The following is a 13,378-nucleotide window of genomic DNA, read 5'->3' on the forward strand; positions in this document are numbered from 1 at the left end:
TTTCCTTCGAGAAGAAAGTTCTATTTCTTGATATGACAATTATTGTTGCTCTTGACATTTAAAAAAAAAAAAAAAACATGAAAAAATAAACATATTTATCTAACCCAGGGGACCAAACATCCAACTCCATATAGCAACAAATTCAAGGGGACAGTCAAACCAAGCATTTCAAACGTTGGATAAAAACTTATCGAAGAGAGTCTTTGCGGAGTTGAATGGAAATAATCGGTTGCAATATTCTGGACAACTAAAAAATGTACAATAATATAGCATGTCGAAAGTACTGCACATGAAGGAATCGGGCTTCAAAAGTATTGTTTTTGAGACAACCCCGACATCAAAGGAAATAGAGCGGTGGAAGAGCGATAACATAATAAAACAGAGTGAAAGTCATTGGAAAAAGATTTGTAAAAATTAATCGATTTCCCAAAATTGTCGTTGGCGGAGTACTTCATGAATATAAGAAGTTTTCTTCAAGAGCGTTACGGCTGAGATCATCTTTCATCTCACCATTTAAGGTTATTCGTGACTAGACAATGCAGGAAACGAAAAGGTAAATTGAATTTATTGTCTGAAGAACGAGGAAATTCCGAGAATGAGTAGAAAAAAACCGCCATTCCATCTCCCCTATCGTAATTTTCGAATAGGAAACTGAATCTATTATCACGGATAGGATGAGACAAACTACACAGTTTATCCTCAGAGGTAGAAGGTTGAAAGGGGAATTGGAAGAAAGTGGAGAAACCAGGGCAGATTTCCTCATATAACTTTATCAGAGATGTTAGTCCGAGGGCATAGTTTTACTAGGATCCTCATTGAACTGCTAAACCTTCCGACGAACTTTTTAAACTTAACAAGGTCTCACATCGTTTGTATTCTAGCTCATACTATCACTCGTGTATATCTCTAACCCCACAATGGAACTTCCTAGATTTGTCCCCCCCCCCCACGTTACTTGTTCGGATGTGAGATGAGAAAGGTATGCTGAAGTGAACTCATCAGGACAGGAGGTTTGGGAGCCTGTGAAACAGACGTCAGATTGAATTATTCCTCCATCGTGGCCACTGGCAAGAGCATTCTAATAATATCGTCGAGTCTGCGGGGGTAGTCCTCATCTTACTAAATGACACTATAGGCATAACCGTCAATACGCACGAAATGCGGCGCATTGGAATTCTTCGAAAGAAGTGTTTTTCGAGATAAAAATCGAAAATCGTAGTGCACGTCACCAATTAGATATAAGGCACGGTGTATGTTCACACTGCACGCTAGATCGGTCTGGGGGTGATCTAGGAAGCGAATCGGTCCAGAAGACCACATCGTGAGGTGATCTTCTCGATCGGTCCAGAAGATCGCTTCCTGCAAAACAAGAAATGTTTAAGAGTATTGATCGATAACCCTGGGATAGAATCGGAGTAATTTGAGTGGGTGGATTGGATCAAATGATATTTTCCTGCTGGTGGCAGTTCTTTCAGTTTCCTAATCGTAAAAAGCTGACGATTGTCTTACTTTTCTTTAAGAATGAAATCCCGAAAGATATTGGTCGAAAGGATGGAACTATTACTTAACCTGAATGATTCCAAGGGAATATGAACACAGTACGCTAACCATGCGTGACTGACATTGGGATGAAGGAAATCTCAGCTGCATTAACCTGAATCTGTCCACCTATATTGTGATCTCGAAAGCTGAAAGCGGAATCGTGGGCTATATACATCGATCACTATCAATATGAAGGAGGGCACGAATTACTCCAGAGTCCAAACGAACATTTTCCAAGGCAGACAGAGTATTATCAGAATTAAAAGATTCAATAGGAACGGTAATTAACTAAGCATCATGCTTATTGAGAACCTGACAAAAGTGCTCAGGAGGATACCAACAGTTTTCTTTCAGAGCCAGTGCACTTTTGCTCTGATGAAAAGAGTTGTAGGAATTCTTGGATGGTAGGAAGGTAGAATGATAGGATAGCAGGTTCTTATAAGATTTTCTAAAAGGCTGCTGTTGACGCCTCAGTCCCGTTGTGCATTGGCGTATCCATGGGGTACGTGATCTCCATCGCATGACAAGAAAGGGGGACAAAAGTTACGAATAGAGAAAGGGGAGGGAACGAATGATGGCACGACCCCATAATCACACCCTTCCCTTCGAGAGCCTCGTTGTCTCAGTGTAACCCATCTGGTAATACCGGTACCTGGGCTGAGATTAGCTATTATGAAAGTAACGCGGCTAGGAAATGAACCCAGATCTCGAGTGAAATGGGTACCTAGTAGGACGCGATAATCATTGTGGCGTGTTAAGCATTATGAGCATCTGTAAAATGCTGGTAGAATGGCTTGAGTTCATGAAAAAATATCCCGTTTAATATGAAAAACTCTAATTCAATGAATATTTTCAAACGATTGTATAAATCCCATCTTTTATCATTGTATTCAATCTCAAAATAAATGACGTCACGTTTCAGTTAATGAACTTTGTAATGTATTCCCCCTCCCCTTCCCTTCTTCTTTTCCCCTTTTGTATTGGTGTTTAGGTTTTCTCTGCTTTTCTTTTCTCAACAATGCAGTGTAAATTTTTTAAAGAGTTGACGTTCATAAGGCTAATTGCCCATTTTGTTAACCCCACATTCCCATAACATTTTGTTTGCTCCTTCCCTTTGTATTTTTCTTGATATCGTTGTTTATCTGTATATCATGTTTGTATGTTTAAAGTTGATACTCTAAGACAATCCCAAATACTGAGATAATTACATAAATAGAAAGCTTTTAACCCCCATAATAACACCAAATGGTGTCCACCCGACAAAACAAGTTTAGAATAATGAATTTATTCGAGTAAACTCTACCAAAATATCTAAGTCTGAAACCCGGAAGTGCACGTAGAGTCGGGCCTCTATCCGTGACGTCACGAACGGGAGTCATGGGCTCAGTGAGAGTGAATGGCAGTGATATCCCTACGTAAATGCTATCCTGTCAGAGCTTAGATTTGTTGTTGTTAAGGAGTATATTTGATGGATTTTCTGTTTTCATTTGAATGAAGAATAACGAAGCAACATTTTCCAGTCGCTGATTTCTTTTTATATCCTCATATTCACCTATTTGGTAGAGATTTAAGACGAGTTTACTGCTTAGGAATTAAAGTTAAATCGTGCACTTATGAATAGGCGGATGCATTATATTGTCATCAGATGTACATGAGCAGTTTTGTAAAACTAATAGGTCTAGAACTATGATAGTATTTATCATAGATGTGTGTGACTGCCTCAAAAAAGGATACAGTACCAGTTAAACATTTTATGTTGTAAAATATCAAACTTGAACGAGATCATGCAAGCGCGCTTCCTCTATAATATTTTGGCGAGTGATGCGGCTCTTGCATGAACGTTCGTGAAGCAAGCAGAATCGGGAGGTAAGACCAAGCCGCTGCTCTAGGCGCTGCTTGCTTGTGATGGAACGTACGTGCGCTAGTTATATGTTTATCGGCAATTGCAAGAGAATGAAAGCGACGTTGCCAGCTAAGAAAAACAACTAACAAAGACTTGCTCCTGACTACCGGTGTCAGAATTGGTAGATGATCGGATGTTCAGGGCCAAGGAAGGCGAAAGACATGGGAAAAAGGAAGAAGAAACCATCGGGAGATCGCTGTAGTGTATGGTAATGAACTGTGCATGGGTAGACAGCTACTGTTCACTCCGTGCCTGGGCCGATTCCAACACCAAAACAAAAATTACATGGTGAAAATATCGACTAATAGCACATCGTTGGTATGTATATGTCATAATTTTAAAAAGGGGGAATTGATATTAATACTATGAAGTACTAGGGGAAGGTAAAGAATTGTACATAGAATTATGATTTATTAGACTTTTCAGCCTTTGAAACAAAAATATGCAGAAAATCGTATCACTCTGCACATGTTTGCTATGGAACATCCGGGTACGTGAATATACTCTCTCCCGGACGTGAGGTCATAAATAGTAGACCAGCGCCGTGACTGATTTTCTATGCAAAGAGAGGCGGATATTTTAGACATTTCAATTGAGGATTTCGAGTAGACAGAATTTTTTTGTGATATACTAAGTAATTGAAAAACTTAAAAATAACATATACTTGCCGTAGGTAACACATTAAGGGACATTTATTTGCTTAGAGTATCAACTTTAAATGTTTTTATGGAGAATGAAAATAAATGAATTGAATTGAATTGAATGCTCACCAGGGAGTGGAGAATGTGCATAAATCGTGTGCGAGCAGGTTTTATTTCGAGGGCCGGGGTAAAGATACTGGAATCTGTAAATCGCTTAGAGACACTGTAGATGGATTAGGTGTCATGTAAACCCAGAATATGATGTTATTATTATTAATTTAAGAAAACATCAGAAAATTAAATCTAACTGAAAACAACGTATACTAATACATCTTTACTATAAAGTAAAAACGTTCGTAAAGAAGTCGTACGTAGTATCACGTAGTACATCTTTATATATTATAATTTTTGCAGAGGTAGAAACATCTTTATTAGTGTCCTCAAGTCCGCCATGCAGGCTTTTTCCAGAATCATCATTTTATCTGACAGACATTTTCATATTGGAGATCAATCCTCACTGTCTGTCTTTGCCTGTCCATAACATTGCTGTAGAGTGTTATAACCTCCTGACACTCTCAGTACGTCTGCTTGGAGTCAGAAGGCCCTTAACTCATATACCTTTCTGGCTCTGAACAGATACATTTCCTGTCATGAGTAAGTGTTTAGGCCACTTCGTGCATGTGCTTCACTGGGCATATCCATTATCACTTTTGGTTGTGCATCTTTGAGCATTGACCATGTTGAAGTACGCAAAGGTAATCGATCTTTTGACCTTTGCCTTCATTTGGACATTGCAAAGAATGTGTAGATTTCTATAGCGCACGAATACGATGTTTCTTTAAAGCTGAGCTTAAGGTCCGGGGAAAGGCCATTATGGATTTGTTTAATCATGCAACAGAAGGCCTGTCAAAACAAACAAGGTTCCTGGAAACCACAAACTATGCTTCGTAAAACTACAGTTGACTTAATCAAACATTGGTTGAATTTCGCGGACCTAAGCCTCAATCATAATAATTATGTGCCTATTTGAAATAGAAAAATAGACCTCAAGCTAGATCAGTTGTACTCGTAGGGAACGAAAAAGTATTTACAGTATTGAAAACAGTATCTTTTTACAGCTCGGCGCGAAATCGAAAAGCGACTAATAATATCTCGAAATGTTTTTGTATGAGCGGGGGAAGAAACTCGGAATAACTCGTATTTGGGAAAAACATTCGAGCCTTTTTTCAATGACAAATTATAAAAATCAGTGACAAATCTGCTGATAACCAATCAGAAGTAAGGATATCAGTAGCTTATAACAAAAACTGTCATTTGTCACCGATGACAAGTTTTGTGAAACGCTCGCCTAGAGAAACATCTCAGATGATAAAGGATAGCTTATGAGCAAATATACGTAATAACTCGTATGCTGACTCTCGTGGGTGTCATATGTTTTCTAAATACGTATAGTCTAGTAAAAAGATCTCACAGCAAATGGGAGCTTTCGAACGATCAGCACTATCTCCAATATTAGCTGGAAGAAGAAATACAGCAAAGGTCACGACCCGAATGTTCATATCTACTACAGATAGCACAATAGAAAACTTTGAAATAGTTCCGGGTCAGTCACTAGCAGGGTTTTTTACATCATTATTATTATTATTATTACTATTATTAATATTATGATTATTATAATTATTATTATTATTATTTTCAATATTATTATTAGTAGTAGTAGAAGTAGTAGTAATAGTAGTAGTAGTGGTAGTAGTAATATTAGTAGTAGCAGCAGCAGAAGAAGTAGCAGCAGCAGCAGCTGCAGCAGCAGTAGTTGATTTGGCATCAGTTGTACTTTTAATGGAAAAGCGTACTGGTTTACTGGAAACTCGGATCTCTCCTCTCCGGTATAACTGATTGGGGACTTGGGTTGTCCATGTGAACCACTACGACGGGGTTTCCCCAATGCACTTATACACATAGTGCGGTGGTCTGTTTACGTGCAAATTTGGTGACTATCCTCCACACGGGACCTCTATTTAATGTCCTATCCAAGGGACGGAGTGTTTTCACTATAACCTAGTCTGTGTCCATATGAAACAGCTTTCAATAATCCGCCTGGTTTAGATTTGAATCCACGATCTTTGGTTTGACAGGTAGATGCTTTACCGACTGAGCCAACCTGCCCGAGTGAGTTGTACTTCAATGTATAAGGGCAAATGCTACACAGCATTGGTTGGTAATTTTATTTCTTGCTTTCTTTCCCCATCTCCACCTCTCTCTTTCATTTTTTTGGGGTGAGGGTATTTAATGTATCTTAACTACCGGAGTGTTGGCTCAGTCAGTAGAGCGTCCGCCTCACAACCGGGAGGTCGTGGGTTCGAACCCCGGCCGCGTCATACCAAAAGACGTTAAAAGATGGGAGTTGTTGCTACCTTGTTTGGTGTTCAACAATAAGGGATAGAGCAACGTCGATCTGGCGCTGCTCAGTGGCTGCCGGGCTCACGATCAATTGGGCAAAAAGAATTTCCGTTTCGGTTTAATAAAATTTGGAGTGGACTATTAGGCTATTATTATTATTATAAGTACTGTCGAATAGTTCAAAGTATCCCTAATGCGTGTTGTAAAACAATTTATATTGGATATTAAATTCTGTGTTCCCCCTTCACGAATCTGCAGGAATCATGCGATGCTGGGTCGAAACCTGGCGGGCCGAGACATCGTACTCTGAGCACTGAGCTCGGTATCTTCCGTACAAACAAGGCAGTCAAACACTTCCACAGTGTTTGCGTCTAAGATGTCAATGCAAAGTTTACCATTTCCCCAAGACCACTCGCTTTTCTAGGTCGTTTGTCTATATGACTGCTTCATGTCGGTCTTACTATCACTTTATTTCTCATTTGCCTTTTTATCACTCCCACCATTTCGATAGACTTTCGTGAAACTTTCACATTATCTGCTTTTATTCCTTTATTATCATCTAGAAACAGCTATAATTGACATGTATAACTCTTTCTCCTTTCAATGTCTACCACCTCAGACGAAATGCTTACTTGTCAAAATGTCTCGGCATTTGCATTTATATCAATTGATAAGATCTAATCTTAGATCAGCCTATTCCAATAATACCGCTGCCCTTTAAATCCCCTGCCAATTGAATCCCCCATCTTCAATTTGTAAAGATTGTTTGTTAGTTCTTCGCCCGAGTATCCCGTCATTCATGACTCGGTTTGTCTGTTCCGGGCTTGATTTCCAACATCACCGTTAACCACGATGACACGCCAAGGTGTGTTCCCATTATTCTGACAGCACCATGTCGTAGAATTCGGATGCTGCACAGAAATGGAGCAGGTATTCTGATTCAAAACATTCTATTAAGATGAGGGGCGTATAGCTACGGGGCCACAAATGGAACTTGACCCCCCTCAAATGGTTGAAAGTGTAGAAGAGAGAGAGAGAGAGGGGGGACAGAGAAAAAGAGAAAGAGAGACAGAGAGAGAGAGAGAGAGGGAGAGGGGGAGAGGGAGGAGAGAGAGAGAGAGAGAGAGAAAGTAAAGGGGATGCATAGGGAGGAAATGCTAAAAGAAAAAGATATGGGGCTTCACAAATTTTTCATTATTTTGATGACCTTTGTTCCCTCACATTCCATCCTCCCTACTGTAAAAGTGGTTCCTCCCCCCTAAGGAAAAAAAGTTATTTAAAAAAATGCTAGACCCACTCTACACCACTGTTTCAGATAATATTCCGGAAGTCTGTTTTGGCGATAATATTTTCAAAATATTTGGGCCTTTCGAAATTATTCACTAATGTAATAATATTTCGTCCTAGCCCTTCGAGCAGGCACCTGTTTATCCTCGAACTCTGGCAAGATAACAACTAAAGCGCTAATTGGTATCCCTCTGGTGCATCCCCTCGCTGCAAGCAATTCAGAAGTATTTCGCTATCAAGTCTTTTCCTTTCAGGACCATCTCACATTTCTGAGAAATCATTTGAGATTGAGATTTGTATCGATTTTTACTCAAGTATGTAAATCGAAACGTTTTCTGATGAATGTCAGATTATGACACAACAACATGGTGTCTGGCATTTATTTGTAGAGGTGTCGTGGTCGAGTGGATATGTTACCGGACTGTGGATCCCAAGGTTCGTGGTTCAAATCCCGCCGCGTCATTGATCTACATTTGCCACTCTCCACCCAGGTGTTAAATGGGTACCTGGTAGGATGCAAAAGTTAATGTGGTAAGATGAGTAAGTGTGCGCTTTTAAAAATGACACCTGACTGGAATGCTCCCCAGGGAGTGGAGAATGTGCATATATATTGTGTGTATACCAGGGGCGGCGATTTCTTTTCATGACCGGGGGGACGAAATGCGAGGGACGAGGGAGCAGTGGCGTAATGAGCAAAAATCGTTGAGGGGGGGGGGCAGAAAAAAATCCGCATCACCACCACTCTGACATGTAACGCAGGCCCTGGGAACGTTTTTAAAAGTGGGGGAGGGGGGCTAAAGTAGTACGATCAGGTAGAGCAAAGCAAAGCAAAGTGGAGCGTAAATTGGCGTAGGGTCCAGGGAGAAAGCCCCGGCGGGTGTCAAGGGGCGGAGCCTCATGAAGCTCAGGGCTTTTAGGCATTCATTAAGGTCAGATGAGCATATGTTGGTACCTTATTTGTGACACTGGGGTGCAGGTCACTTGTTGGAGTGGGGTCCAGGGGGCGGAGCCCCCAGAAGATCAGGCGTTTTAGGCATTTAATTACGGTCAGATGAGCAACCAGGGGCCCGCCTTGGGGCCCTTGGTGGGGTCCAGTCGGGGCAGGGCCCCGGAAGCTCAGGGAAAAATCATGCCATATCAACATGCAAAATGATAGTATAAAAAACAAGCAATATACTTTTTTCACACTTCAATTTTCTCAATATTTACTTGTACATTTTATAGGATATTATGCGAGGGAGCGTAGCTCCCGAGTGAGAAGAATTTTGCATTTTTATTTGTGTAAACGCTGCAATCTTGGGCCCTCCAGAGCCTGTAAGTGTGTTGCAGTCTTTAGTCAGTATTTGCTATACTTTTTTGTCTGTGCACTTTTTCTAATTTTGAGGGGGGGGGCGATCCCCCCTAAAAAAAATTGAGGGGGGGGGGGCGTGTCCCCCGTCCCCCGGGACCGCCGCCCCTGGTGTAAGCCTGAATTCGATGACCGGGGTAATAATATTTATCTGTAATTGAGAGGGTTTGCAGGACTGAGAAGCGCTATATAAGAACGAGCTATTATTATTATTATCCAAGGTAGCTAAAGTAGTCTTCGCTTTAAGTTTTAAAGCAGTTTGACATTCTATACCTTATTGAGAGTAACGGTTACCACGTTGTTGAACATGAGTAATATCTCTGCATCAGCAGTCTGTCTCTTTTAGCTTTGTATTTGAATTGTGATTGTATTTTAGCTTTGCATTCAGAGAAAAAGAAATTGAATGCGAGGCTATGTCATCCACAGACGAGAGCAAGGAAACGAGACGAGAGCGATGGAGAGCGAGGAAGGTGATAGTGAAAATCTGAACTCCCAGTATCCATAGTGTACTTCGAAATTTTTTGAATTGCTGCCGGAACAATTGATTTCCTTCAAACCAACCGTACTTCCATAATGACGATAATCCTGATTTGTTTTCTACCGCAAGTTCAGCATGGCAGATATAACATGAAACTATTTATAACATGGCGTTACATTTTTTGTTTAAAGATTTTGCTAGGCACCGTACCTAGGTTGATTTTATTTTACACATTGCATACATGTGTTTAAGTCATTTTCCCTTGCAACCTGTTAGAATCAAAGCTGGCAATATGTCAACACTATAATGCATTAAGCATTGAACTCATGGTGCACCTAACATTGCGGTTACCATCAGCCACGCCTTCTCATCGACACGACCACTTCTTTGGTCAGGCATGGATATTCAATGAACATATTTAACTCGGTTCTTTCATACATTTATTTAATCATGATGAGTTGTTCAAAGGGAAGAAAATTACAAAAGCACTAAGACTCTCTGTGATTAGGTTAGCATGTGTCAGAAACAATATTAGGCGATGAATTTAGAATGCTTGCCTACACGTTTCTTACATGACGTTAACACGTGGGTGTTGATCTAATAACCTTCAAAGTGTTTAAATAATTCATGGTTTCTAGGTGGGTGAACACCTCTCATCGTCTCCACCACCTCGGTCATATAAGGTAAAAAGGAATAAATTGTATTTTATGAGGATTCATGAAACAATCCCGCAGAAACCACTCGAAACATCTCAAAATGGCTCAGGACCATGACAAGTTACATGCTGGGAAAGTATTACATAGTAAAGACTCTACGGGAATGAACTTGAAGTGACTCGGGGTTACCTTCCGTACTAGTGCGTAGGTGTCGAGCGTCTACTATTGCTTTTAACTATATTGAACCAGTAATTCCAGCATATGAGCTTTTCATATCTTTATTTTGCAATACAATATGGAAACTGATATATACTAAATGAATTTTGGAATTCTAGAGATACAGAGAAAAATACTGTTTATCTTCGGTCCCTTCCATGCAAACCAGTCAAACTGGTAACTACATCCAATATTCTTTTTACAAAAATGAAAAATATTGTACTTTGTCAATTCTTTCTTTAAACTATTTTCAAAACGTGTACGCTAATTATTGACTGATTTTATTCACTTCCCAGTCAATTTGAAATCAAGGTCAAAGAAATAATAACGTTTTCGTTTTCCTCACTCGCTGCTACATTGCATATAATTCCCGATAATACCCGTTGACTGACAGGAAGAAAAAAACACTCGTTTTTTTTTTTAAAGAGGGTTATCCAACTCTACGAATGATTTTTATCACTGCACCTTCTGCGTATGCATGAATTTAGAAGATAAGTACGAGGAAAATTACGCACTTGTCTTTGTCAAAATATTGACAGGCATGCTGTCGTATTTGCAATAAAAATGTGTTTCATGACAGAAATAAATGTGTGCCGAAAGCTTTGATAAGTTTATGTTTATGCTTATGTTTGTGTATCGACCATGATCTATGATACGCAAGCTTTAGTACACGTTCTCATTGCAACATTAGAAGCACATGAATCGCAGAGATGAACCGTTATGGGGTTTTTTTTAAAGAGAGAAAAGATAATTATTTTGTATCAAATACTTCTGATACTTCTGAACAAAATAGTGTATTGGCAGTTTCTGAAGACGGCCTTGATTCTTGAAATAAGAAAAGGATGAATGTTAAACACGGTGTTTGCCAAGATTTTATTTGGAAAGATGTCATTCGAAAGTCTTACGGCAGCCATAGATGCATCTTAATTTTGTATCTATATGAAATACCCATGATCATCTCTCAACTTGCAATTTTGCCATGCAATCAAATGATGTCTTAACGTCATGTTGTCATTTCTTACCGTAATTCTATCCTCCAGTAGAGAAAAATAGAGCTGTTACTCTGATCGAATATGACAGGCACGTACACTACTTTCACGAATGTAATGCGATATTATTACCATCTCATATTAGGAGAAACTTGATGAGATTTGTAGTAAATGGATTTAATGCATTCTCATATCGAGGGTAGTCATACTATCAAGCTTTGTTTACTTTGTCAACTCTCCTGTTTGATGTTTTCGATTAGTTACAGCCAGCCTTACTTTGTTCTACATATATTCTTTTGTCATGTGTAAATTTGCAATGTTTGTTATATATTTGTAAAAATGCAAAAGAAAAAGAAAATCAAACAGAAATAAATAAATCAAATCAAAATCAAATAAATCAAATACTAAGAAAATGGGCACTTACGAAATACCCTATAAGAGATGACTGACAAACAGGTTTGAGAGCAGATATCGTTATATATATGCCCATGTCTAACTACATGTAATATAAATCTAATTCTGTATTTCTGAGCCTGAGATTTATATATTTCTTTAACCATGGTAACAGATACCCTTATAATTTGTGTACATTATAATATCACAGGTGGCTAATTCCTTCTACAATTTTATCACTAAGCAGAGCGAGTCTTACTTCGATGATTCGTAAATTGAAATGCATGAAATGAGCCCCCGGCAGCAGTCTTTTAAAACGACTTTAAATTGGAATTACTTTGCTATAATTAAGAAATATATAGTTATTAATATCACATACACTCAAAAGCATATGGGACTATACGCATGTTCAACCAGTTCAATTTCATACCAAATAATAGCTCAGTGTATACATTTGCTATTTATATGAAAGATTTCTCCTATTTAAAACTTTATTAATTATAATTATAATCACTAAGCAGTTTGAGTCTTACTTCGATGATTCGTAAATTGAATTGGAATCACTTTTCTATAATTAAGAAATATATAGTTATTAATATCACATACACTCAAAAGAATATGGGACTATACGCATGTTCAACCAGTTCAATTTCATACTAATTAATAGCTTAGTGTATACATTTGCTATTAATATGACAAATTTCACCTGTTTAAAACTATATTATTATAATTTGTTTTAAATATTATTAGGACTCCTTTTTTGCGTAATTTCCTTTCATTTGGGTCTACTCGTTTTTGTATTCCAACTTTGTGAGTGAAAGAAACGAATAATGTACTCGAGATTCATTAGGATCCAGAACACCTGTCTAATTTTCTCTCTAATCAGAATCTGCGATGTCGAATTTGAAGTGGCTGTACGCATGTTGTTTACAGCCGCCGTGTGTTTTGATGTGTCGAGTTAAAAATAGCTATCCTTGATCAGAATTACCAAACAGTGTGGTTCGTTGGTTTGATGCAACCGAGCAGGTCTAACACTCGCTACTTTGATGTAACCTGAAGCATTCATGTTTGTCTTCTTCCCGGTGATACGTAGAGTGAAGCCTTGCTAGTTATTCATGAGCCTCGTGAATTCGGAACCTTTTGCTCAGCTGGAGACACAGACATGCTGTCATGGAGTTACAGGGGAGGTTCGGATACAGGTTCGGGAGGCTGCTGAAATAGAGAAGCTTAATTCTTTCTATTACTCATTAAAAACCTTCACTAGCGTTTTCCTTTATCACTATTATATCACCCTTGACTATACCTCAAAGTAGATTTAAAAAAAAAACCTTTTTAATTGTTTAATATTGCTTACAAAACTTCGACACCTTGGCATTTCAAATTTTACTTCAAGTAATATATAATGAATTTTGTAGAGAATGTTCGCTTTTTTTGGAAAAAGCTACACTATACATTTTATTTTATCATTTATTATTTGAACCACGCACACCCACACCATATACGCACACACGCACCACACAACACA

Source organism: Strongylocentrotus purpuratus, unplaced genomic scaffold (assembly GCF_000002235.5).
Source record: "Strongylocentrotus purpuratus isolate Spur 01 unplaced genomic scaffold, Spur_5.0 spur5_scaffold_14, whole genome shotgun sequence".
Classification (NCBI taxonomy): Eukaryota; Metazoa; Echinodermata; class Echinoidea; order Camarodonta; family Strongylocentrotidae; genus Strongylocentrotus; species Strongylocentrotus purpuratus.